This window comes from Lissotriton helveticus, chromosome 6, assembly GCF_964261635.1.
Source record: "Lissotriton helveticus chromosome 6, aLisHel1.1, whole genome shotgun sequence".
Lineage (NCBI taxonomy): Eukaryota > Metazoa > Chordata > Amphibia > Caudata > Salamandridae > Lissotriton > Lissotriton helveticus.
Genome location: NC_136067.1, coordinates 829,120,756 through 829,148,061, shown reverse-complemented (window position 1 = coordinate 829,148,061; position 27,306 = coordinate 829,120,756).

The window sequence follows — 27,306 nt, the reverse complement described above, 5'->3', positions numbered from 1 at the left end:
GTGGATTGCGGGTGCGCGATATATAGTTAGTGCAACTAACTATATATGGAATTTCATTGGTTTTATGTCAATAAAATGTCCAGCTAACTATATATGGTCTCTAACCTATGGTTTTTTCAGTGAATTTTCAAGGTTTTGTAAATGCTAATTCCTAACTATATATGGTCTATAACCTATGGTTTTTTCAGTGAATTTTCAAGGTTTTGTAAATGCTAATTCCTAACTATATATGGTCTATAACCTATGGTTTTTTCAGTGAATTTCAATGTTTTTTTAATAGCAAATATCATAAGCTGTCGAATGTCAAGTACGTGGTAAGTAAAAACATTTTCGTGTTTATGCACACTGATCTGCTTTGAATGCTGCCCCCCACCCCTCATTTCTATTAGGAGTACTCTCTCTTTGCAGATAGTGAAGGGTAGTTAACGCAGGCCTTTGCCCCCGTTGTAATCCGTCGTGCCTGCTTCTCTCTCCATTTGATTGATTGTTCTCTTTGGTTCATTCTCTATTTACAAACAAGCACAGAGTCGCAATACTCTGTTTAGTCTTTGCAGATAGCGAAAAATCGTGTAAAAAAACAAAAGGAATCGAGCAAAATCAGTAGGCCACTAATGGGATCTCTTTTTGACCTCGCTAAAATAGAAACATTAGGAACAACCTGTTGAAAATAGCAATGTGTATGTACATAAGCGGCATTCATTTGTGTTCACAGTACCCCTTGTTGATTGTTTGAATCGAGCATTGAATTGTTCGAAGTTGGTTCTCTTAAGGATCTTCTCTGCCTGCAAACAAGGAAGAATAGGAATATTCTCTCTCCCTTTGCAGATAGTGAAGGGTAGGTAACGCAAGCCTTTAACACGTCGTACCTATTTCATTCCTCATTGATTGATTGATTGTCCGAACATTGACTGTTTGGGAATTAGTTCTTTTTGGAGGTATTCCCTGTTTGCAAATAAACGTAGGAAAATCTTTGCAAGTAGTGAAAGGGTAGGTAATGCGGACCTTTCTCCCCCGTTGTAATCTGTCATGCCTATCTACTCCCCACTGATTGATGCACCTGTTTCACCCGGACCATTTACTAGAGATATCTGGCCCAACAAGAGAGCACCCCTAGTGAAAAGGACATATGCAATAATAACGAAGTGATCACTGTATCCTGTTAACAGAAACTTTAGCATGAAACAACCTGGAAAGAAAAGAATAGGAAAACGAAAATCAGTAGGCCACTGATGAACTTTTTATTAAATAACAAACAAAGAAACGATAACAATACGTAATGATAAAACCTATTATTGTCCTAGAAACAAGAAACGTTAGAAGTAAGCCCGTAATAAGAAACCTGAAAACATCGCCCCTCACTGCCCAAAAACGTGTCTGTCCCACCGCCTGCCACGGCCAAATAACGGCAAACTGGGAAAGATAGAAGTCAGCAGACATCCGCCCCATTCTAGAAACTTCCAAAGGGCAACAGGTTTTCGGCTACGCCCAGCCGGAAGCAACACATATAAGGCGGGTCCTGCTGCCACGCCTCGGAGATCATCACATAGGGTGTAGCCGGAGGAGAGGCCGAGGCCGAGGCCGAGGCCAGCGGGACCCGCCAGGGGGATTGACAACGCTGGAGAGTTGCAGGGGGGGGAATGTCCGTGTCCTCGACCCTCCCCTCTCTCTCCCAGTCCGGCCGCGGTGGCCCTTGACAGTTTCAGGTAGTCCCGCCACATTCTCTACCAGTCCGGCCACCAACGGCCGGGGCCGATGGGATCCGGCTGCAGCCGATAAACCAAGGAACCCGTTCATGGGGCCAGAGCAAGGGGCGTCCGGCCGACATCCACCGGAAGCCCGGCCCGAAGACGGACGGGACACTTCTTCTTTCTTGAATAATGGCTTTGACAACACTGGGGGGGATGTCTTGCACATGCCTCCGACCCCCCCGCCCCCTCGTCCTCATCGCCTGGTCCGGCCATAACAAATCTCAAGCGAGACGCCGTGGGGTGCACTGGGAGGGAGAGACGGTGCGAACAGGCCTCTCCCGCCTCCCCAGTGGAGGCTTCCCACCTGCACCCTCAGCGCTCCAGGCGCCCGGAAAAGGGTTCTTCCACTGTGGCGATGCTGCAACGTCTCGCCCGGCAGGGTGGAGCCCGTCCGCTCATTTGACCCCGCGATCGCCAGTAGCTACCGAACTCTCAAAATGGCGATCGACGTGGCAAGAGCGGGCCCAGCATAAAGAAATGGCCCGGTCTGTTGCGTAGCCCTGCGAGCACTTCTGACGTTTCCTCCAAGCTGCAAACTCCCAACTCCCTCAGGATTAAGTCAACGCAGTCAGGAAATCAACACTGACTGATTTAACTTTCCCCGAAGGGAAAGGGGAAGTGGACCGAGAAAACAAACATACAACAAATAAGAAATGTTGTCTTCAGTACTTGTTTTCTCTTGATTGTGCTCCAGGCCGTCAACAGTTTACTTGGTACGTGCTACTGCTCCACATAGATTCTGAAGTTAAAAGATTTTACCATCAATAAACTCTAAATTAACTCCTTTAAACTATGGTGATAGAAAAACTCATCTACTGACCATAAACTCTTGCGGCCCTTGTTCACACATTGTTTAACTCAGAATTGCTCAGCGTCTTTCTCTTGACCCTTTGAAAATAAGATTTATGTCACAACATGACTTTACTTAAAACATGCGTTAGTTATAGAACTGGTTAGTGAACTTAACAGAATCCTACATGCAAACTCTCATACCTGAAGTCTTCTGCGAACTCTTCTACATATGGATAACTGCAGTAGGAAGATAAGAAGGGAAAACAACTCTCCTCCACAGCTACCTTACAGATTATCCAACATAACACCAGCAGTCAATTTTTAAAAACAATTCATATGTGTTCATATATTAAACTCTCTCTCTATTTACATGAAAGCTCCTTAAAACCTATTGAACAATAGTTTCCTTGACTTTGCCAAGGTTTGTTTACTTTAAATATTAAAAATCAAGTCTCATAGTCTCTAGCTTCTTAATAACTCCAAGCGCTCAACTACAATTCACTTTTGTCTTGTCTTGCCAAGGTTAGTTGTCTTGCCAAGACTGTGCGCCTTTTAGAACCCTTTAGTCTTTTTCCTTCTGCCCTTTTTAAAACAAAACTTGTAGAGTTGTTGTTTATCTTAGTTCAGGGCTTAATATCCAAATAAAAATAAATTAGAAAATCTTACTGTCCTTTTTTCAAATTCTGTGAGGGAGTGAAGTCTCGAACTGCCTTCTGGCATCAAGGAAGGAAATAACTCTTTTCCAGCTACTAGCCGGTGAAGATATGAAGCTTCGTTCTCCTCTAAAGCCTCCGCGCAGTCACACGATGACAGGAGCTTAGAACTGCCTTCTGGCGTCAGGGAAGAAGTGACTCAGCCCCAGCTGACCTGCCGGGGAAGATACGGAGCTTCGTTTTCCCACTAAAGAACCTCCGCGCAGACACACGTCGGTTGAAGACTTAAAGCGCCCGCAGGCGCACGGAAAGGGAATTAGTTGACTGTTTCTGCCGGGACCACTGCGGGGAAAACAGAGCCTCCAAGCTGTCACAGGAAGGTGATATTTAACGATGCAGGGCGGGGAGAAATAAAGAGCCGAAGGCTCAAAGGTTTAAGGAAACACCTAATCACGGGCTGAATACATGAAAGGGCTTACTCAGCTGAGCGCGATCAGAAGCGCTCTTCAGGGAAAACAACTCGAGACGAAGCAGTGACAGTTGGGAAAGGCATCTATTTATAGATGCTCTCCTGTCACGAGAGCCAGCCACGAGGAGTTGCGCGAGCCCTGCCCTCAAGGGGCTTACAATCTAAACCTCTCAGCACTGAAGTCTTTTAAATAAATAATTACACAACAAACATTGTCAAAATTAATTTAAACACTCTAGTTTCACTTCAACAAGATTTACTGAATTAAATTTGAAACCAAATATTTAATAATTTTCACAATGCTTTGACTTCCATAACTACCTGAATTATGTAAGACGAACTGTCACACCCCTAACAGTTCCTCCCCCCAAAGGTCGTCTTACAGGACGAGGTTTATCAGGATGTAAAGCATGAAAAGACCTGACAATTCTAGGAGCATGAACATTCCTTTCAGGCTCCCAAGATCGTTCCGAAGGATCATACCCCTTCCAATCAACCAAATAAAATAAGGTACCCCGAATTCTCTTTGAATCCAAAATAGCTTTTACCTCATACTCAACATGATCACCTATAACCACAGGCGGGGGTGGATTATCAGGTCGAGTAGATGGTTCAAAAGGTTTCAAAAGAGATACATGAAATACAGGATGAATAGTATATTCATCAGGCAAAATTAACCTTAAAGACACAGGATTCAGAACTTTCTCAATTTGAAAAGGCCCAATAAATCTAGGTTTCAACTTCCTGGGACCCTCCAACTGAATATTCCTTGTAGACAGCCAAACCCACTGACCTTCCACGTAAATAGGTGAAGATCTACGATGAGAATCAGCATTTCTTTTCATAGATATTTTGCTTTTAATCCATTGTTTTCTAGCCTTTTCCTGAATATTCAACAATTCTGTCAATCTATCAGACACAGCAGGCATGAATTGCTGGTCCTCTGGTAAAAGAATAGGAAGAGATCTGGGATGTTGACCAGTGAGAAAATAAAAAGGGGAACAACCCAAAGCAGAATGGGTGGTGTTATTATAGGAAAATTCAGCCCAGGGCAAAACTTCATCCCAATGACCAGAGGAATTAGCTAATAAACATCGTAACCCCTGTTCAACATGCTGATTAACTCTTTCAGTTTGACCATCAGTTTGTGGGTGGAAAGAAGAAGACAAGGCCAACTCAATTCCCAGTTGTTTGCATAATTGTGACCAAAATTTTGATATAAATTGAGGGCCTCTGTCGGAAATAATCTTAGAAGGAAGACCATGAAGCTTAACGATGTTTGATAAAAACACAGTACTAAATTCAACAGCTGTGGGAATTTTATGTAATGGAATAAAATGTCCCATTTTTGACAACAAATCAACTACCACCAAAACAGTAGTAAAACCATTAGATTTAGGAAGATCAGTAATAAAATCTAAACTGATGGTATGCCAAGGCTGAGGAGGAATCGTCATTGGACGAAGTAAACCCATAGGAACTGCATGTAAAGCTTTTTGTCTTGAACAAACTCGCTACAACCTCATAAATTAAAAATAAAAATGAATAATGTCTCAAACAATTTTTGATTTCTAAATATAAATTTATTCTTCTGAATTTTCTAAATTTGAAAGAACTAGTAACATGTCCTCATCAGTAATTTCCTCTTCAATCATCTCATCTGGAATCTCCTCATTAAAAGTCTGCAATGATGATTCTTGTAACTCTATGGTCTCCAAACATTCGATAAATTCGCCATCAACAGATTGATCCAAAAAATCATTCAAGTCATCTCCTCCTTGTGACAATATTTCATTATTGGTGCTGTCAATTTCAATCAATGTAGTGGAATCATTCAAGTCATCTCCTCCTTGTGACAATATTTCATTATTGGTGCTGTCAATTTCAATCAATGTAGTGGACAATTCAAAAGAAATTACCACGGTCTCTTCATTGTGAGCCATTTTATTTTGAAATTGCTTGCTGTAAATTGCAGAAAAAAATAATCACTTTCATTTATCGTTTTTAGTAATACATAATATAAAACTAACTTTATCAAGTATTTAGTATAACAGAAGGACTGCAAATAAATAACAGAAAACATTTTTCAAATTATCTTCAAGTGTACAACATAGTTCCCCTTACAAATTAACAACTCACCTTTTTAAAAGTAGGAGAAGTGTTAGTACTGTGTAAATCAAACACCAGAAATTCACCACCAAAAATTCCTCACAAATGTACCTCAGACAGTAGTATCACAAAATGGCTGTGGTTTCCTCTCATTTGAGATATATACATAACCAATTAACTTTCATCACACACAAATACAAAACCAAAGTAACATTTTAATTGGTTCTAAATTTCAACACTTTCAAATGTGTTTTCCCCATGCAATTTTCCATAGGACATTTACATACGTCTACAGCCTGAATGGCTGAACGGAATTACACCAAACTTGGCAAAATGGTACATCAAACCTAAGAGGTCAGGAAGGATCTACTATGCCCCCTTATGGTCATTTGCCCCTTCGCTTTGGCCTCCTCTTGTCTCTCGATCCTACCGAGAGACAAGATGGCGGCTGCTACGGACTGTTTGGAATGTTTACAGACGCCGGAGAACCAATCAGCTTCGCAAAGCTCCGTAACGCGAAAAGTACGCGAAGCGGAGCGCTGTTACAGATATATATCTTTTTTTGAACGTTAATTTCTCAAAATCCACTGGAGCACATATATTGAGACCTAGCAAAGGCACATCGGGCTACCAGTCCCTAATATTTTGCCAAGTTTCGTGCAAATCCATTCAGCCGTTCGATTATTATTATTATTTATTTTTTTTGCCCCGCGGGGCCCTTTTAAAACCTCCACATCAAACCTAGGGGGTCAGCGAGGATCTACTATGCCCCCTTATGGTCATTTGCCCCTTCGCTTTGGCCTCCTCTTGTCTCTCGATCCTACCGAGAGACAAGATGGCGGCCGCTACGGACTGTTTGGAATGTTCACAGACGCCGGAGAACCAATCAGCTTCGCTTCACAAAGCTCCGTACCGCGAAAAGTCCGCGAACCGGAGCGCTGCCCGGTCCGCTGTTACAGATATATATCTTTTTTTGAACGTTAATTTCTCAAAATCCACTGAAGCACATATATTGAGACCTAGCAAAGGCACATCGGGCTACCAGTCCCTACAATTTTGCCAAGTTTCGTGCAAATCCATTCAGCCGTTCGGGCTAAAAGTGAGGCCAACCGCCCTATGTGAAACTCAATGTTAAAAACACGTTTTGGGACCCCCCTTTTTTCTCGGCCCCCCCTTGACGAAACCCCCCCAAATTTTCAGGGGCTGCTCAGAAACAAAATGTTCCATTTTCCTGAAAATTTCAGCCAATTCCGTCCACAAACGCCAAAGTTATTAGACATAGAATTTTCAAAAATCCCATAGAGAAAAAATCCTAACTATATATACCTACTGGCGACCGCCAGTAGGTAATATATATATATATATATATATATATATATATATATTTATATTCATTGAAAAAACCATCGGTTTCACACATGTTATAGTTAGGAATTAGCATTTGAAAAACCTTAGAAATTCACTGAAAAAAACATAGGTTTCACACATGTTATAGTTAGCTGGACATTTCACTCATACAAAACCATTGAAATCCCCGTTGTAGTTAGTTCAGCTAACTATAACTCGCGCGCCCGCAATGCACTGCTGATGACGTCACATATTACATCACTCATGACATGGTCAGTGACATCACTCACGACATCACTGATGACATCTCAAATGACATATATATATATATATATATATATATATATATATATATATATATATATATACATACTGGAAAACTAAACACCCACTTCCCTTACAGAAATGGAAAGTTTGCATCTCTGCAGCCTCTCTTATTTTTCACCTTATTCATCTTCCGCTCAATCAACACAACATCCACAAATACACACACCTACTTGCTACCTTTCTTGGCTGAGCTTATCAATTATTCTTCTTTAATTCAAATTCAAAGTGCAGGCCCTTTATTCAGCCTTCTTGGTAACTACTACCCGTGAATAGCAGTGGGTAATTTGCAAACTTCCGTCCTTTTTTGCGTCTTTTCTACCACACACTGGGGCAGATTTACAAGCCCCTTGCGCCACTTTTGCGTCATTTTTCCCATGGGCTTGTAAACCTGGCCAACTGTGTGTACTTTATACACTAGCTTTCTACCTTAGATGTGGTACTCGTTTCTCTTGCTCCCACTGCGGAATCCAATACCCTATCTGTGTAATGAGCTGGAAATCCAAAGATCCACTTCACTGACAATGCAGTGGGTAGTTTGCGTCTCTCCAGCCTTTCTTATTTTTCACGTTTTTCATCTTCCACTTAATCAACACATCATCCACACATACACACATCTACTTGCTACATTCCTTAGCTGTGATTATCAACTATTCTTCTATTTTATATACATATTCAAAGTGCACGCCCATTATCGAGCCTTTTTGTTGTAACTACTGTTCCAGGAATTCTGCTCCTACACAGAACTGTGCCTAAAGACGTAGGACCTCAGTGAATTACGGTGTACCAAAACCCACCTTAATCAATCAATCAATCAAAGCATTTATATAGCGCACTACTCACCCGGAGGGTCTCAAGGCGCTGGGGGGGAGAGGGTACGCTACTGCTCGAACAGCCAGGTCTTGAGCTGCTTCCTGAAGGCGAGGTGGTCCTGGGTCAGGCGGAGGTGGGTCGGAAGGGAGTTCCAAGTCTTGGCGGCTAGGTAGGAGAAGGACCTTCCTCCTGTGGTGGCTCTTCGGATGCGGGGGACGGCGGCGAGGGCGTGGCTGGTCGATCGAAGTTGGCGTTTGGGAGCGTAGAAGTTGAGGCGGCTGTTGAGGTATCCTGGGCCTTGGTTGTGTAGGGCTTTGTGTGCGTGGGTGAGGAGCCGGAAGGTGATTCTTTTGTTGACCGGGAGCCAGTGCAGGTCTCTCAGGTGTCCGGAGATGTGGCTGCGGCGGGGGATGTCCAGGATGAGTCGTGCTGAGGTGTTCTGGATCCGCTGGAGTTTCTTCTGGAGTTTGGCGGTGGTTCCGGCGTAGAGGGAGTTGCCGTAGTCCAGACGGCTGGTGACGAGGGCCTGGGTGACCGTCTTTCTGGTCTCGGTGGGGATCCATCGGAAGATCTTACGTAGCATGCGCAGGATGTTGAAGCACGACGAGGAGACGGCGTTGACCTGTCTGGTCATGGACAGGGAGGAGTCCAGGATGAAGCCCAGGTTGCGTGCGTGGTCTGTGGGTTTGGGTGCGCTGCCCAGGGCGGGGGGCCACCAGGAGTCGTCCCAGGCGGAGGGTGATGATCCCAGGATGAGGACTTCCGTCTTGTCCGAGTTCAGTTTCAGGCGGCTGTTCTACATCCATTTGGCTACGTCTGTCATCCCTTCGTGCAGGTTGGCTCTGGCTGTGGCGGGGTCGTTGGTGAGGGAGAGGATCAGCTGGGTATCGTGGGCGTAGGAGATGATGTTGAGGTTGTGCTGGCGTGCGATGGCTGCGAGGGGGCTCATGTAGACGTTGAAGAGTGTTGGGCTGAGCGAGGAGCCTTGAGGAACGCCGCAGATGACTTCGGTGGCCTCCGATCTGAACGGGGGGAGGCGGACTCTCTGTGTTCTTCCGGCGAGGAAGGAGGTGATCCACTCCAGTGCCTTCTCCTGGATTCCGACGTTGCTGAGGCGCTGTACTAGGGTACGGTGGCAGACAGTGTCGAAGGCCGCGGAGAGGTCCAGGAGGATGAGGGCCGCTGTTTCTCCGTTGTCGAGCAGGGCTCGGATGTCATCGGTAGCTGCGATCAGGGCGGTCTCGGTGCTGTGGTTGGCCCGGAAGCCAGACTGCGAGAGGTCGAGGGAACCGTTCGTCTCGAGGAAGGCGGCCAGTTGCTTGTTGACGGTCTTCTCGATTACTTTTGCCGGAAACGGGAGCAGCGAGATGGGGCGGTAGTTCTTGAGGTCGGTGGGGTCGGCTGATGGTTTCTTAAGTAGAGCGCTGAGTTCGGCGTGCTTCCAGCTCTCCGGGAAGGTCGCGGTGTCGAAGGAGGTGTTGATGATGTCCCGCAGGTGGGGTGCGATGACAGCGTCGGCTTTGTTGAAGACGTGGTGAGGGCAGGGGTCTGTCGGAGATCCGGAGTGGATGGAGTTCATCGTGTGGACGGTGTGTCTTCGGCGCTGATCGGGGTCCAGGCGCGGAGGGTGGTGGTGGGGGGCGGTGGTTCGGTCGTGGCGTGCGTCGGTTGAGTGCTGAAGCTGTTGTGTATGTCCGCGATCTTGTTGTGGAAGTAGGGGGCGAGGGAGTTGCAGAGGTCTTGCGAAGGGGTGATGTCTTTGTTTCCGGCGTTGGGGTTGGAGAGCTCTTTCACGATGTTGAAGAGTTCCTTGCTGTTGTGTGCGTTGTTGTCCAGTCGTTCCTTGAATGCGGTTTTCTTGGTGGCGTGGATCAGTTGGTGGTGTTTTCGGGTGGCGAGCTTGAGGGCTGTCATGTTGTCTGGTGTTGGGTTTCTGCGCCAGGTTTTCTCGAGTGCTCTGCAGTTCTTCTTGGAGCTCTTGAGTTCGTCGTTAAACCATGGGGCTTTCTTGCTGCCGGGTCTGCTGGGCGGGGTCTTCAGAGGGGCGAGTTCGTCTGCGCAGTCGCTGATCCATTTCGTGAGGTTGGTGGCCGCTTGGCTGGGGTTCGTTGTGCTGGTGGGAGGGTTCTTGCTCAGGGAAGTAGAGAGCTGGTCTGCAGTGATCTTGTTCCAGCTTCTGCGGGGGACCTGTATCTGGTGATGGTGGAGCGTGGTCCTTCTGAAGCTGAAGTGGACGCAGCTGTGGTCCGTCCAGTGGAGTCCCGTGGCGTGGCTGAAGGCGATGTCCTTGCTGGAAGAGAAGACCGGGTCGAGCGTGTGTCCGGCGTAGTGGGTGGGGGTGTTGACCAGCTGCTTGAGTCCGAGGTTGGCGAGGTTGTCCAGCAGGGTGGTGGTGTTGCGGTCGTTGTTGTTCTCCAGGTGGAAGTTGAGGTCCCCGAGGAGGATGTAGTCAGCGGAGAGGAGGGCGTGTGGGCTGATGAAGTCGGCGATGTCTTCGCTGAATTGTGTGCGTGGTCCTGGGGGTCTGTAGATGAGGGTGCCTCTGAGGGTGGTCTTGGGGTTGATGTGGATCTGGAAGTGCAGGTGTTCAGCGGGTGCGAGGGTGTCGTCGGTGTTGGTCGTGATGCGGATGGTGTTCCTGTGGATGATGGCAATGCCTCCTCCTGTCTGGTTGATGCGGTCCCTCCGGATGATCTTGTAGCCGTCCGGGATGGCGATGGCGATGTCGGGCGCTGAGGAGGCGTTCATCCAGGTTTCCGTGAGGAAGGCGACGTCTGGGGCTGTGGTGTCGAGCAGGTTCCAGAGCTCGACGGCGTGTCTGTGGACAGAGCGGGTGTTGAGCAGGATGCACTTCAGGTGGGTGGTGCTGGTGCTCGGCTTTGCGGGTGCGGTGCTAGTTCGGAGGCAGGTGAATTGGCAGGCTTGGCAGGTGAAGGGTCCGTGGGTGCGTCTCGGTGTGGCTCGGTAGCAGCCCGGGGTTCGGCCGGTGTTGAGAGCGATGAGTTCGGTGGCGTCGTAGGTCTGTCGGGTCGGCTTCCGTCTTTGGGGGCCAGGGGTCCTGGCACTGGGCGCGGTCCAGGCGCGGACGGGCACAGACGGGCTTACCTTTGGCGCACCTTCGGCGCTCAGTCGGTGCCCCCGCTGCGCTCGTCCGCTGCGCGGTCCCTGAGGGGGCGTCATAAGTAGGAGCCGGGAGGGAGGGTCAGCCGGGAGGCGGGAGGCGGGAGGACCAATGGGAGAGGGGGGGAGGCGGAGCTACGGGTCAGCGGCGGCGGGAAAGCGGCGGGAAGCACGGGGCAGCGGGGCCGGTGAGGAGCGGGGGCAGAGGCGGCAGGCTGCGGGCAGAAGGCGAGCCTGAGGCAGATGCGGAGGGCAGCGGCGTAGAGGAGGTGAGCGGAGGTCTTCAGCAATCAGGGAGTGGCCAGGCAGCAGGAAAGTCAGCCAGCAGGCAGGCGAGCGGCAGAGCAGCGTGGAGGGAGCGACCGCCTGCGAGGGCACAGGGGTCACAGTGAGTGACCCGGCCGGGACCCCTTAAGTAGGAGCCGGGAGGGAGGGTCAGCCGGGAGGCGGGAGGACCAATGGGAGAGGGGGGGAGGCGGAGCTACCAGACTAGCAATCAGTGACTCATTGGTTCTTCGTCCTATAGCAAAAACTCAATGACTAGTCAACCCAGAACATGCGACTTAGATTACCTCAAGTAAGGTGGATAACAAGAACACTGTTTCGTTATAGTCTTACACCAGTCCAAAACAAGGAGTAAATAAAGACACATGCAAGTTTGAAATGTTTATTTCTAACGCCGTAATCGCATGCACAGTACCTTATATAATACAACCAAACATATTATCAGAAACAAGGTTGTCAGCATTGTTACTATTCCATAAAATACAAAGGGAAAAAGCATCCTATAATGCTAAAGGTAAACAAATTTAAAATATACCTAAATTTCACCCTCCCTACCGAGCAGGTTAGTTTATAACTACAGAAGGTCTCATAGGATTACATGGGCAGACCCATACCTCTGGTACTCAGCAGTAGTGGATCACATTGAGTTCAAACTGTCAGGACACAAATGTTCTCCAACTGTGTGTAATTATGCCTCCACAATGCATTATTAAACGTGCCGGTATCAGAGGTGGCCAGAGCTGCATATGTGTTAGGGAAAATCTGGAGCTTGTGTTTGCGAACACGAATGACATGTACTCTAACCACCACATTGGTTTGCAAAGTCCGGTTGTTCAAGATCTGCCTGTGGTTAATGGGGCTGATCTCCTACCCAGGCCCCTGGATGGCAACAAGGACAAGGGGGGGACATTTTTCTCATGGAACATTGCTGGACTCGCCTCAAAACTTGATTCTGGTGATTGGGTTTGGTTTATCAATTCTTTTGATTTGTGTATATTCCAGGAAACCTGGTGCTGTGACCCATCCTTTGTGCAGGGATATTTGAATTACTCTGTGCCTGCACTAAAGGGCCCCAAGGGGAGACCTATGGGTGGTCTTACCATTTAGGTCCGCCAGTCTTTGAAAATGGTCGTTAAAGTAATCGACACTAGCCATAGAGACATTCAACTAATCAGATTGACCTCGGATACTGTGGGTCTGATTGACGTCTACAATGTATATGCAAGGAGTTCCAGGAATGGTAGGTTAGAGGTTTTAGCGGCCTTGGGTTCCCTACTTGAGAATTACTCCCAAGATAAAAACATTATCATTGCAGGTGATTTCAATCGAACATTTGTACCCCTAGCCACAGACGAGAATTTCCTTGGTGATGATGTGGATTGGCAATGGGGTGTACCCAAATTAGAGTTGAAATCAGGTGTCCGAAGGTCAGAGGATGTGATTGGTTTAAATGCTATATGTCTTGAAAAAGGTCTAAGAGCACTCAATGGGAGGACTTTAAGTGATAAACATGGGGCAATGACGTTTGACAATGGGCAGCACAGAAGTCAAATTGATTATGTACTTTGTAGCCTGGAACTCTGGCCGTTAGTATGTGATATGGAGGTTGTGGGGAGGTGTGAAAGCGATCATAATCCTTTGTGTATAGAACACAAATGGTGGGCACCCTCTAACAGGTCCTTAGGTTCCATTGCTCCTACCTCACCTATGATTGTCCCCACGAATGATATGCGAAGGTTGAGATGGACTAGTGTAGTGTCCAACTTGCAGGCCATGGAGAATATTAAAGCCGAGGCTGACAAGGCAATATTAGCCCTGGAAAACAACACGTCCTCTTCCTCAGGTTTGGGTAGTGTGGTTGAAATCCATGAAACCCTTTTCTGTTTAATAAAGAACCACTTTCTTAAGCCTGTAAAGGCAAATGGGGTAAGAGCTCCCAAACATCCAGGATGGTACAATGTTTGCTGTCGGGATGCACGACTCGCCCTGGGTGTTGCTATAAAAGGGAGACAGGCCACTGTTATACAAACTGCCAGAAGGGAATACAAAAATACCATAACAAAGGCAAAAAAAGCTTGGGATGAGCATCACTGGTCTGAACTAAAAAGAGCTAGTGACAGAAATGATTCCAGATTATTCTGGAATATTGTGAAGTGGGGAGGCGAGGGTTTTCCTGATCCTCCAAACAACAATGTTCCGGAAGGGGAATGGGTAAAATTTTTCCAAAAGCAGTATGCTGAAACAAACCAAGTCCCTAACGCAGTAATCATAACTCCAACCCATTTCAAAGAAAATTCTTTCTGTCCTAAAGAGGTTTTGACTGCATTGAATTCTGTGGCCAGTGGGCGCGCCCCTGGATTGGACGGTGTACCAGCCGACGTCTTTATCAATGATAAGGAACGTTGGTGTAAATACATCTGTCTGATTATTAATGCTATTGCTAGGGGTGCCGAGGTACCGTTATCCTGGAAGGGTGCGGTAATAATACCCGTATTTAAGAAAGGTGACCGATCCCAGCCTGGCAAATACATGCCAATAAGCCTTATCGACACCACCCAAAAGATAGTAGGGCGTGTGATCGTGAATAGGCTACTCGACTGGGCAGAGGAAAATAATGCTTTGTCTCCCTTTCAGGCGGGATTCCGTAGGTCCACAAGTACGGTGGACCAGGTTTTCCGTTTTAACTTGCTACAGTGGAGGACCGTGGTCCTGGGAGGGGGTAGACTGTATGCAGCTTTTGTCGACTTACGACTTCGATCTAGTTCCACGTTCCAAGCTGTGGTCTGTTCTCAAGGACTTGGGTGTACCAACTGAATTACTGACATTGGTAATGCGGCTCCACACAGCAAATTATGCTAAAATACAGTGGGGAGGTCAGGGTATGGTGACAGAGGATTTCCCGGTAGAGAGGGGAGTCCGGCAAGGTTGTGCAATGGCACCTACCCTTTTTACACTATATATTAATGGCATGGTTGCACGTATACAATCTGCAGAGGTAGATGCCCCTTCATTAGCTGGCTTAAAAATGCCTATTTTAATGTTTGCAGACGACACGCTCATCCTATCAAAAACTCTAAGTGGTCTGCAGCGTGCTTTGTCTTTTTTTGATGTATTCTGTAAGGACCATGGTCTTGAGGTTAATGTCACAAAGACAAAATTTATGATCTTTAATCCCCACCGTAGCCTTAAATCAAAAATCATCATGAATGGTCGTCCCTTAGAGGTGGTGAATACTTTTACCTACCTCGGTATTCATATTTCAAATAAGAATAGCTGGAGACAGCATATAGATATCGCTACACTAAGGCATAGGCAGCTATCAGGTGCTATTAGCTCTGAACATAGAAAATCCTTAACGAAACCTGTAAAGCCCGCTCTCCAGGTATATGAAGCAAAGGCCCTCGGATCTGCACTTTATGGTGCTGAGCTTTGGGGGTTCGAGAAACTATCTTCGCTCCAATTATCGGAAAACAAGTTCTTACGGGCTATCACTGGGGTTCCTAAGAGCACTCCCTTGCTGCCTCTTAGGTATGAGTTTGGCAGAAAAGCTGTCACAGACCTGGCCAGGCTTCGACCGATTTTGTACTGGCGTAGGCTTTGGACTACACCGGAGCTCTCTCATTACGCCATAGGGTTCTTAGACATTATTAAATCAGACACATTTCACAAAAATGAGTGGCTCAAAATGCTAAAGACAGTTTTGACTGAGCTTGGTATGAGCTCACTTTGGGCTGACCCAGCGGGGGCAACTTTTCCAACAAAAAAGGTGTTGAAAGAAATCTATTGGGAGAAGGTAGCATCCCGGGCTTGGGGCAGCTCCGGTCTAGGATCTATGAATAAGAGTTTTCTAGACGTTAAATTGTATCCTTGCTTGGAACCTTATTGGGATATCATAGCTAGGCCTGGAGATAGAAAGCTCTTGTTTCAATTGAGAGCAGGCTCACTTCCTCTCAGATCCTTGACAGCCAGCTGGGATGGTGGACTGAGTGATACATGTCCTGCGTGTGGTTCGGCCTAAGAAACAACGGGCCACCTTCTATTTACTTGCCCGGCCTACTCTGATCCCAGACGTGTATGGTTAGCACCGATGTGTAGGAATCTGGGGGCAATCAGGGGCACCGTTGCTCTGCATATAATATGCACTAGCACTTTAACATGGATAGCAATAGCCACTGCTAAGTATTTAGGATGGGCATGGTCGATTAGACAGAGACTGCTAGTCATTTGATTATTCTCTGTCTGGAATGTCTCTCTGCATCTTTATATTTTACAAATGGATTTATTATAAACTGTCTTAAGTTATGCAATTTTATCTTTTTTAATATTTTTAAATCTATTTTATCTTGTAATGTATCTAAATATCGCATTAGTTTTTATTGAGTCAAAATCTGTAAATAGTATGCTTAGTATTCGTAATAATGAATGGTAAATTTAATTGAACTTTTAATTACTGTATGTTTTGCTTTTATGAGTGAAATCTCGAATAAAGCATACTTTGACTTGACTTGACTTGCATATGTGTTATTGCTCAAACGTGCGAGGATCATTCTGAATACCAGACACAGTATTCAAGATAACCTTGATGTTCCATGCTCTCACTATACACACTAAACTAGCGAGGCAGTCTACAAATGTAGCATACCAAATTATTCTCATATAAATCAAAATACTCAGCCTTCTCTAAACAATATCACAAGTGTGTGTTGTGTGCAGAGCAGAGCAGGAAAGGAAAAATGGTGTTTAAGCTTCTAATAAACCCATGCTAACTTTACACGGTGTGAGTGCAAGGCTCAGCCCACGACACCCTCCCTCGATCGAAGCACGTGATATAATTTTGGGCGAATTAGAAATGCAGAGTCCAAGCCTGAAAAGCAGAGTCAAGTTCAAATTTGCAAAAAAAATTATTTGTTTTTTGATAGAAAACAGTAGCTAATAATAAAGAATAGGTAGAAAAATCAAAGAGTCTTAATCCAACAGCATATAAGCACAGTATGTAGCAACAGCCTCCAACAGGAAGTCATTGTTCTCATCTGAAAACATTTCAGCCATCTAATTCAATAGTGAGAATGAACATACATGTTCCTCAACGATCGGAGCCTCTATCACCATCGGAGGAAAACTCGGGTCATCTTCAATGTAACTGCGTGCCAAGAACTCAAGCGCCGCTGCAAAAACATTCCAACGTCCCAACATTCCATGTATCGCTGCTAAGGCCATAATCCCGCCGCCAGAACAGAGCAAGTCATAAACCACTAAGGAGCTCATCAGCTGGTCATAATCCGCGTTGGGAGACACCGTACAGCAGAGACACAAATCCAGGGCCCAGTGAAAATCGCAGCTCAGGCAATGGAAGACAGGTTGAACGCATGTGAAAAAGGAGAATCGAAACGATTATCCATAAGCTGCACTCAATGTAGCCAGAGTCAGCGCTCCGTAATAACTAAGCATTCGGTTGCGGACCAGCAACAGCCGGGACATATTGTCGTCTGCTGCAGGATGTGCATCTATATTTAAGTAAACAAATTAATAAAAGCACACCGGCAACTAATGCGAGTATTAAGCGGAATCCACCAAAGATGCTGGAAAAAATTTAATGAAAAAATCCCGAAAAGACACCAAATATAGTTTGAAAAGAAGTCACAAGGCCACTGCTACTAACTTTAAAAAAGTAAGGTTTCCCCGTAGTCAAGGACGCATTAAAGATACTCTAAATTAACTCCCCAAAATTCACCAGCACGTCTGTATTTAATAAAGCATGCACTTCTGTGTGGGTGTTTGCTACATGAAGGACAAATGTTTCTCTAGCAGATGTAAGAGCGACCTCTTTTTGAGACAATAGCGCTCTTATACGACTCATTTGGTTGACTCTGCTTTCAAGGTCGGAATCGACGGCCAGATGGAAACATCCAGCTTCCCATGCAGAGGAGTAAACACAACTTTTTTATAGCAAACCACACGCTCAGTTACCGTAAACATGTAAGCGATGTCTGCTAACATCGCACAACAATCTGCATTATTTCAAAGTAAATAACTCCTGTTTCCAGTAAACTGAACGTTGGTATGATAGCAGGTGTTGGAGTGCCTTTCAAAACTCAGTCCAAATTAGGCGCATCTTCATTACAAGAGCCATGCAATTGTATGTGTCTACAAATTAAGGAGTGATCTGGTGCTATTGTGCAATCCTCGCCATTCAGATAGACTTCTTTTCCCTCCCTCAGGCACCTATATGTAAATGATAGTAACCAAGCTTCATGGAGGTAAGCGCTGGCTAAAGATCCATATCTGCCTATAGCATAGTATTTCATGCAAACGTCAAACTTAAACAGGCTAAAAAGTAATGTTATGATACCGTGGATAAGCCACACAACTGAATCTGATCTCCAATGAGTGACCACTTCTAACCATTCTCATAGTGCGTCCTGTGCTCTGATTTGACAGTGAGAGAGTGATCGCACCATAGTTTGTACTGCTAATCATTCTCAGCATACGCTACGAATATGCTTTCACGTTACGTATCGCATCAAAGCTTCCGTGTGTCGTCATGTACAGCGCCCCGTACTCAAGACATTATCTAGGATAATTATAAAAGTAATTACACAAATCGCGGTGGAACGCCATGCGTACTCGCATCGTAAGAGCACGGTAAGCACAGCGTAAGCGTACGCAAAGCCATGTGACTTTAAAAGAAGACATTTGATTGGTTCATAACACTTCTTATTACAACTGTTGAACCTTCCATCCCATTATAATCATTCTACTTTGACTTTCTAAGAAGAAGCATCTCTTCTGAAAATCTTGTCAAATAGAACAAAGTTTACCATAATAACAGCAATGGACTCATCTTCCAGCCATTCCTGAAGAACCTCCAAAGAAGAGGAAAGAAGCTCTAATTTAGCAGTTTTTTACTTTTCAAGAAGGGCAAAAAAAGGTTGATGCTCCAAAAGTAACCTGTAAAATTTGCCAAACAACTCTTTCAAGGGGTGATCCATCTAAAAAATACTCCTTTGGCACAGCAAATATGGAGTGACACGTGAAGAACGTACACCCCAACAACTTTGCTCGAGCTGCAACAAGGAGGTTGAAGGACAACCCACCTGCTGCAGCTGAACCAAGCACATCAACTGCTGAACCAGCATTTTCAGCAATCAGTCCACACCCACAAATTGTGAATGGCAGTATATGTGAGTGTTGGAGTATATAAATGACTATACATGAGAATGAGTAATTGTGAGAGTAGCTGTATGGATGAGTGTGTGCTAGTATCATTGATTGCTAAGACGTCAAAGGAGGCCATGGCCCCCTTTCTCTACCACTCTGCAAACATGCCTCGTGGCAGACTATGGGATGGGGGATGAAGTCCAATTTAGTCCTGAGGGAGTTTGGGGGCCAAGAATCCCACCTGTAAGTCCTATGCTGCGGAATTCCTGAGCGTTGGTTGGACACCCAGCACAATTTCTCCACCACTCTGCAAATGCGACTACTCATTAAAGTAGCATATTTCTGCTCCTCTGACTTAGAGGTAGTTTTAATCCCCCTGCCCTATTATGTTCTGGGGCCTTATAGAGGAGGTCATGCTAATCACAGGGGTACCTGCATAGTGTTCCCTAGTGTGTGTAGGTGTTTTCACTGTATTCTAAGTGTCTTTTAGCATAGCACTGGCTCTGGGCCTGCTTACTCAGAGTCGGTTACCACCAGTACCCGTCTGTTTGTGAGCAGAGGATGATTTTGCAACAAGGCCTCTTTCTGCTCCTCTTTGGTTCTTTCTGCACATGTCTTGCTTCTTCCTGCTCTTATCTTCGTCTTTGTGGACTTCTGTTGCTTTTTTCTGCATTTCTTTTGCTTCTTTCTGTGCGTTTTTTCTTCTTTCTTCACATGTCCTACCTCTGTAGGCATAGGTAGAAACTAGCATTTAAAAAACCTTTGAAATTCACTTAAAAAACCATAGGTTTCAGGCACGTTACAGTTAGAAATTAGCATTTAAAAAACCTTTGAAATTCACTTAAAAAACCATAGGTTTCAGGCACGTTACAGTTAGAAATTAGCATTTAAAAATCCTTTGAAATTCACTGAAAAAACCATGGGTTTCAGCCACGTTATAGTTAGAAATTAGCTTTTAAAAAACCCTAGAAATTCACTGAAAAAAACCATAGGTTTTAGCGAAAGTTAGAGTTAGTTAGTTGGACACTATGCTTTGGGGTACCCCTGTGATTAGCATATAGTTGTTTTATGGATATAAAAAAATAAAAGACTACTAGGATGTATCACAGATGGGACTTTCTTGACTCAAAGAATATACATTTTTGGTCTATCCTACCAGCCACCTTTTAGATGTTTGTCTGCAAAAGGTTTTGTGGACATACTAAAAACTTACAGATGGCATAGAGCCCGCCCCATGATTACCATTGGTTGCTTTATTGTCACTCTGTTATTTGCTTGCTTTTTAGGTCAAGCCTAGAGCAGCGCATTCTCGCCGTGCTTACCCCCTGCCCCCTGCTCTGTCCTATCACTTATCATCAGGTTCAAAGCTCGCTGTGCTTGCCCCCGCTCTGTCCTAACACTTATCATCGGGTTCAAAGCTCGCCGTGCTTACCCCCCTCTACCCGCTCTGTCCTAACACTTATCTGGTACAAAGCTCGCTGTGCTTACCCCCCTGGCCCCTGCTCTGTCCTAACACTTAGCATCAGGTTCAAAGCTTGCCGTGCTTATCCCCCTGCTCTGTCCTAACACTTATCATCAGGTTCAAAGCTTGCCTTGCTTACCCCTCTGCCCCTAACTCTTATCATCGGGTTCAAAGCATTCAAGCATTGGCAAAGCCAATAGGTCTCGCTTTTGAACCTTATAAGTGTTTAGCCATGCAACAGTTGATGTTGTTGCACCACGGATATTGTGCTGCATAACTAAATACTTATAAGGTCCCAAAAGCGAGACCTATTGACTATGCCAAGGCTTGTTTTTTTAATGGAGGAGGGCTGTGTGGCCCCCTCCTGAGGCCTCTATTGGCCCCGGGGACCCCATCTCCCAGGGCCGGCCTTTTTATTTACTTCGTTTTGGGAGGAGGGCCGTGTGGCCCCCATCCCCCGGGGCCTGGCCATTGTTTTTTTATTTATTATTCAGAGAGGGGCTGTGTGGCCGCCTCCTCAGTCCAATTACGGCCCCAGGGACCCCAACCCCCGGGGCCCTGCCTGCCTTTTTTTAAAATAAATTATTCAAAGGGGAGGGGTCCACTTGGCCCCTCTCCCGGGCCACTTCTGGCCCCGGGGACCCCATCCCCCTGGGCCTGGCCACTTCGTTGGGGACCAAGGGTGGAGCCCCAATTCCCCCACGGTCCCTGCAGGTCCCCGCGTCCTGCGGGAGCCGGCATTGCTTTTTTTCCACATGGGGAGCTGCTGACATGCAGCTCCCCATGTGGAAAAGCAATGTGGTTTGATTTTTGAAAGCGAGAGCAGGTTTCTCTGCTCTTGCAATGACAGGGCGGGAGCCGCACGGCTCCCGCCCTGTCATTGCAAACAGCAGTGTCCCGGGGTTGGTACCCCGGGACACTGTTCAAAGGCCCCCCCAAGCCCTGGGGACCGCCACCACCCGGGGCTTTTCAAAAACATTTGCCGGGGGCTCCCGTCCCCCCACCGCAGCCCCGGAGACCACCACCCACCGGGGTTTCTATTTAAAAAAATTAAAGAAACCTATGTGGGTGTCTTGAACCCCTGCCACACGCCCCGGGGACCGCCACCTCCCCGGGGCTCTAATTGTTAGAAATGGGAAGTCCGTGATGGACCATCAAGCCCGGGGACCACCATCCCCCAGGGATTTGAAAATGGTGGGAGGGGGCCGCCCGGCCCCCCTCCTGGAGCCCTCGAATGCCCTGGGGACCGCCACCCCCCAGGGCCGGCTCCTGCAGTGTCCCGGTGTGCCTACCCCCGGGACACTGCTGTTTGCTATGACAGGCCGAGAGCCTCGCGGCTCCCGTCCTGTCATAGCAAACTGCTTTGGTTTTTGGAAGCAAGAGCAGGGAATCCTGCTCTCTCTTCCAAAAATCAAAGAAAATTGCTTTTTCACAGGGTTGGCTGCATCTTAGCAGCTCCCCAGGTGGAAAAGCAATGCCGGCTCCCAAAAGAGGCGGGGAGCCGGCGGGACCATGGGAGAATTGGGGACCCCACCACGGTCCCAAATGGAGAGGGCCAGCCCCGGGGAATGGGGTCCCCGGGGCTATTAGTGGCCCAGGAGGGGGGCAACGCGGCCCCCCCTACACAAAAATTTAAAAAAATGTAAAAGTAACGCAAAGGCCGGCCCCGAGGATGGGGTCCCCGGGACCATCAAGGGTCTGAGGAGGGGGCAAGGCAGGCCCCTCCAAATTAATATAAAAATAAAAAATGGCCGTGCCCAGGGGGATGGGGTCCCCGGGCCGATTATGGCCTCTGGAGGGGGGCCACGAGGCTCCCTTCCAATTTGAAAAAAAATAACAATAAAATAGGGGGCAGGCCCTGGGGGTTGGGTCCCCAGGGCCAATAAATAAGAAAAAGAAGAGGGGTCACACTGCCCCCCTTCTTAAATAAATAAAAGACTGGCATTGTGCTGGAGGCCATGCCCCCTACTTTCAGAACTCTGCAAAAACGTCCCTGGCGTGTTTGCAGATGGGGAACAAATTCCCCTTGAATACTGGGCGTCCATGGGGGCCAACTAGCCCACCAGGAACCTCCAATATGTGCCAGGGGGCTGCATTGCAGAGTGGTGTTCTGAGGCCATGCCCTTTTTACACCTCTCTTCAATGCAGCTCTGTGGCACTTACTAGAGGTACCTAGTGGGCTAGTTTGACCCTAGGGACCCTTAAGATTCAAGGGGACTTAATCTCTCAACTTAGAACGGCCACAGGGCACGTTTACACAGTGGTGAAGGGAGGGGACGGGGCCTGAGGTGACGTGTGAAAACACGCCCTGTGGTGCGTTTTAAATTGGGAAATAATTCCCCTTCAATCCTGAGGGACCCTGGGGGCCAACTAGCCCACCAGGTGCTTCCAGTAAGCACCACTGCGCTGCGTTGCAGAGAGGTGGTGCAGGCCGTGCCCCTTTTTACACCTCTCTGCAATAGCGCTTACTGGAGGTACCTAGTGAGCTAATTTGTCCCTACGGACCCTCAGGATTCAAGGGGACTTAATCTCCCAATTTAAAACGGCCACAGGGCGTGTTTACACAGTGGGGAAGGGAGGGGACGGGGCCTTAGGTGACGTGTGCTAACACGCCCTATGTCGTATTTTAAGTTGGGGAAATAATTCCCCTTCAATCTTGAGGGCCCCTCCTGGGGGCTAACTAGCCCACCAGGTGCTTCCAGTTAGCACCACTGCATTGCAGAGAGGTGGTCCAGGCCGTGCCACTTTTTACACCTCTCTGCAACGCAGCTCTGTGGCGCTTACTGGAGGTACCTAGTGGGCTAGTTGGACCCTAGGGACCCTTAGGATTCAAATGAACTTAATCTCCCAACTTAAAACAGACACACTGTGCGTTTACACAGTGGTGAAGGGAGCGGATGGAGCCTGAGGTGACGTTTGCAAACACGCCCTGTGGCACGTTTGAAGTTGGGGAAATAAATCCCCTTCAATCCTGAGGGACCCTGGGGGCCAACTAGCTCACCAGGTGCTTCCAGTAAGCAGCACTGCGCTGCGTTGCAGAGAGGTGGTGCAGGACGTGACCCTTTTTACACCTCTCTGCAAAGCAGCTCTGTGGCTCGACCTGGAGATACCTGGTGGGCTAGTTGAACCCAAGGGACACTCAGGATTCAAGGGGACTTTATCCTCCAAATTAACACGGCCACAGGGTGTGTTTGCACACATGTCACCTCAGGCCCCCCTCCCTTCACCAGTGTGCAAACATGCTCTGTGGCGCGTTTTAAGAGGTAGTTTTAATCCCCCTGCCCTATTATGTACTAGGGGCTTACAGAAGAGGCCGTGGTAATCACAGGGGCACCCCGACGCATAGTGTTCCCTAGTGTATGCAGGTGTATTAACTGTATTCTAAGTGTCTTTTAGCATAGCACTGGCCCTATGACTGGGTAGTCAGAGTCAGTTACCACCAGTACCCATCTGAATAAGTTGAGGGTACACGATGATTTTGCAACAAGGCCTCTTTCTGATCCTCTGTTTATTCTTTCTGCACGGCTTCCTTGTTCCTGCACTTTTCTTCATCTTTGAGGACTTCTGTTGCTTCTTTCTGCATTTCTTTGCTTTTTTCTGTGTGTTTTTTCTTCTCTCTTCACATGTCGTACCTCTGTAGGCATTGGTAGAAACTAGCATTTAAAAAACCTTAGAAATTCACTGAAGAAACCATGGGTTTCAGGCACGTTATAGTTACAAATTAGCATTTTAAAACCTTTCAAATTCACTGAAAAAAACCATAGGTTTCAGGCACGTTATAGTTAGGATTTAGCATTTAAAAAACCTTAGAAATTCACTGAAAAATCCATGGGTTGCAGGGGCGTAATAGTTAGTTGGACATTTCTCTCGTACAAAACCATTGAAATTCCCCCGTTATAGTTAGTTCAACTAACTATAACTCACGCGTCCGCAATGCACTGCTGATGACGTCACATATTTATGAGAAGAAACACACCTAGGCAATTGTATGCTCTTGTCTAAACAGTTCTGTCTTTATTATCAAGATTTTTAATAGTTCTTAAAAACACTTTATGTGGTATACACATCAGTTAAAAAATTGTATCAACATACAATATAAAGGACATCAAACATAACAAATTCAAAAGCATAAATAAAATATAAAAACAAAAGCAAGAAAATGTGGCACAATATTAGTCGACGTGTGTTTCGGCGAACCAGCGCCTTCTTCAGGAATAGCCACTAATTACCTGAGAAAGAAAGTATGAAATGAGATACCTTCATTAAAATAGTGTTACATTCAATGTATCACAAAATGACATTAATACTCTCTATTGAGAAATACATATTCTATTACATCAATTATAGAAACATATATCAACAGAACTCATATTTTGACAACCTAAAAATGATTCTCCCAAAAATGGACAAGAAAGACTTATAAACAAATCAAGACTATACATATGGTTTACTATAGTGCTCATCTAGATCCGTAACCAATTTTGCTCACATAGGCAAGGAACCAAGTTGCTTCTATTTTTAACCTAAATAGTGTCCCTATTCGAAGTAACGGGGCAAATCTCAGTTTGACAAAATACTTACTTAAAAGACATTCATGAGAATTCAACAGAAAACGATAAATATTTGCATAGCACATTCGTGATCAAGTTTTCTGAAATGGAAGGAAAAAACCAGTATAAACCAGAATTGAAAAAACAAATATATTCAATAACTATATATAATTCAAGATATTTACTTACTGCAGTTTTAAGATTTACTTATGTTCTAATTTTTAATGCTCCTTTATGAATCGCTGTCTAATTCGTGATGTCGAATGTGACAGAGGTAGCTGAAAAATGGAATTACTATTCCCGTTCTCCTTATCTGTTGAAAATGATTAGATATAATTCAAAAATTGGTTAGATAATCATTGTTTGTCATGAATACTTATTGTTTATCATGAGTAATTCAAAAATATGCAATCTAATAATTCTAAACGAAAATTTTAAGGTTAAAATTGGATACACTCTCATCAATTGTTGCCGATATAGTATCCACATTATAAGTGCATTTTACTCTAAATGAGCAGTTATGTCACGGACTCAACCAATGCAAATCCATTATGAGCACTGAAGAGTGCAACAACGAGAAACAAATGGATACTTTATGTTGAAAAAGTACCTTAGACGTTACAATTTTGCGACATAGTCGTCCCAAATTTTTTTTAAATGAAGCATAAAGAAAGCTTCGTTATAGATTCTCACACAAGCTGCCTGATGATAAAATCTGGAAAAAATAATACAAACAGAAAATAGCCCGTTTTATTAAAATTGCACCGTAAGAGCGCTATACAGATTAGACATCACGATGAAAAAAATGTGTCTCACAATAATATAAGTATCATTACCTAGCGAGTCTTGGCGACAAGTGTAGCCTTCGATTTTTACTGATACTGCTTGAAGCTGTTGAAAAGCAATAAAATGGGCTATTTAAACAAAGAGATTGAAAAGCGGTGAATCTAAACTGACACATAAGGCGCAGTCATTTGATAAAAATACAAGCAACTACAAAGTAGAAATGCTCGCTCAAACAAACAAAGCCCACCTTGGATTAGAATTCACAATGGAGGATCGAAGGCGAACTAAGAATCCCAGCGTCCTACGTCATAGGAAACGGATGGCGGATGGATATCAACAAGACCTTCTAATGCAAGGCCTTAAATACTCGCATGTGGGAGGTTAATAACAAAGGGATATATTCACGTGACCTGACACATGACCTCTCATAGAGGTGAACAAATTACTCTCAACGGAAGGCTCGTGAAGAGAGACTTTCGCACAGTGCATTAAGGGGCATATATGTATATAATGCACATACATAGAATGTAACGGAATCTTATTGTATAAATAAATGTCATTTGGTATTATCGATATAATAACCACAGATGTCATGGGCAGTATTTACTTAGGTGTAATTGAAACGTACTATAGGGGTAATGATTAAACAAAGTACGAATAACGAATAATATTTATAAAGGAGTAAAGTATGAATAATAACTGAAAAGAAGCAGGGGAAGGAGGGGCGAACCGCGCAATATAAAAGCCAATACGGAAGAGGGGGCTGGAATAATTTTATGAGTATAAACTAGACTAAGAGTCCTGTCAGTAATGAAGATAATAATGAACCAAATTGCTGGGAATGCAGTTATTGATGATATTAAAAAATAGCGTTTTCCCATGGTATTTCGCTATTTAATCCATTTTTGAAAGTATTTAAAGAAAATATCCAAAACACCTCACGTTTTTTTCTTATACACATACCTACTTTTGTGTCTGGGGTGTTAATTTTCTCTAAAATTCGCCACTTTTTAACTGATGTGTATACCACATAAAGTGTTTTTAAGAACCATTAAAAATCTTGATAATAAAGACAGAACTCTATTTTTGATATGTTAATTCTTCCATTTACCATTGTGTAGACAAGAGCATACAATTGCCTAGGTGTGTTTCTTCTCATAGATGATTGTCCCTGACCTAGTAATTGAACTATTTGTTGTTCAGGGGGTCCTTGTTATATACACTGGATGACGTCACATATTACATCACTCACGACATGGTCAGTGACATCAGTCATGACATCACTAATGAAACGCTGCGAAACGCATTGGGTGAACTTGCCAAATAAAAAACTTCACTAAGGAGCAAGTATGGGCCTCAGCCTGTTGTTTATTGATTAAAGGACACCTGTTGGTGGATGTGTTGGGGGGTGATGGACCATCAAGCCCGGGGACCACCATCCCCCAGGGATTTGAAAATGGTGGGAGGGGGCCGCGCCCCCTCCTGGAGCCCTCGAATGCCCTGGGGACCGCCACCCCCCAGGGCCGGCTCCTGCAGTGTCCCGGTGTGCCTACCCCCGGGACACTGCTGTTTGCTATGACAGGCCGAGAGCCTCGTGGCTCCCGTCCTGTCATAGCAAACTGCTTTGGTTTTTGGAAGCAAGAGCAGGGAATCCTGCTCTCTCTTCCAAAAACAAAGAAAATTGCTTTTT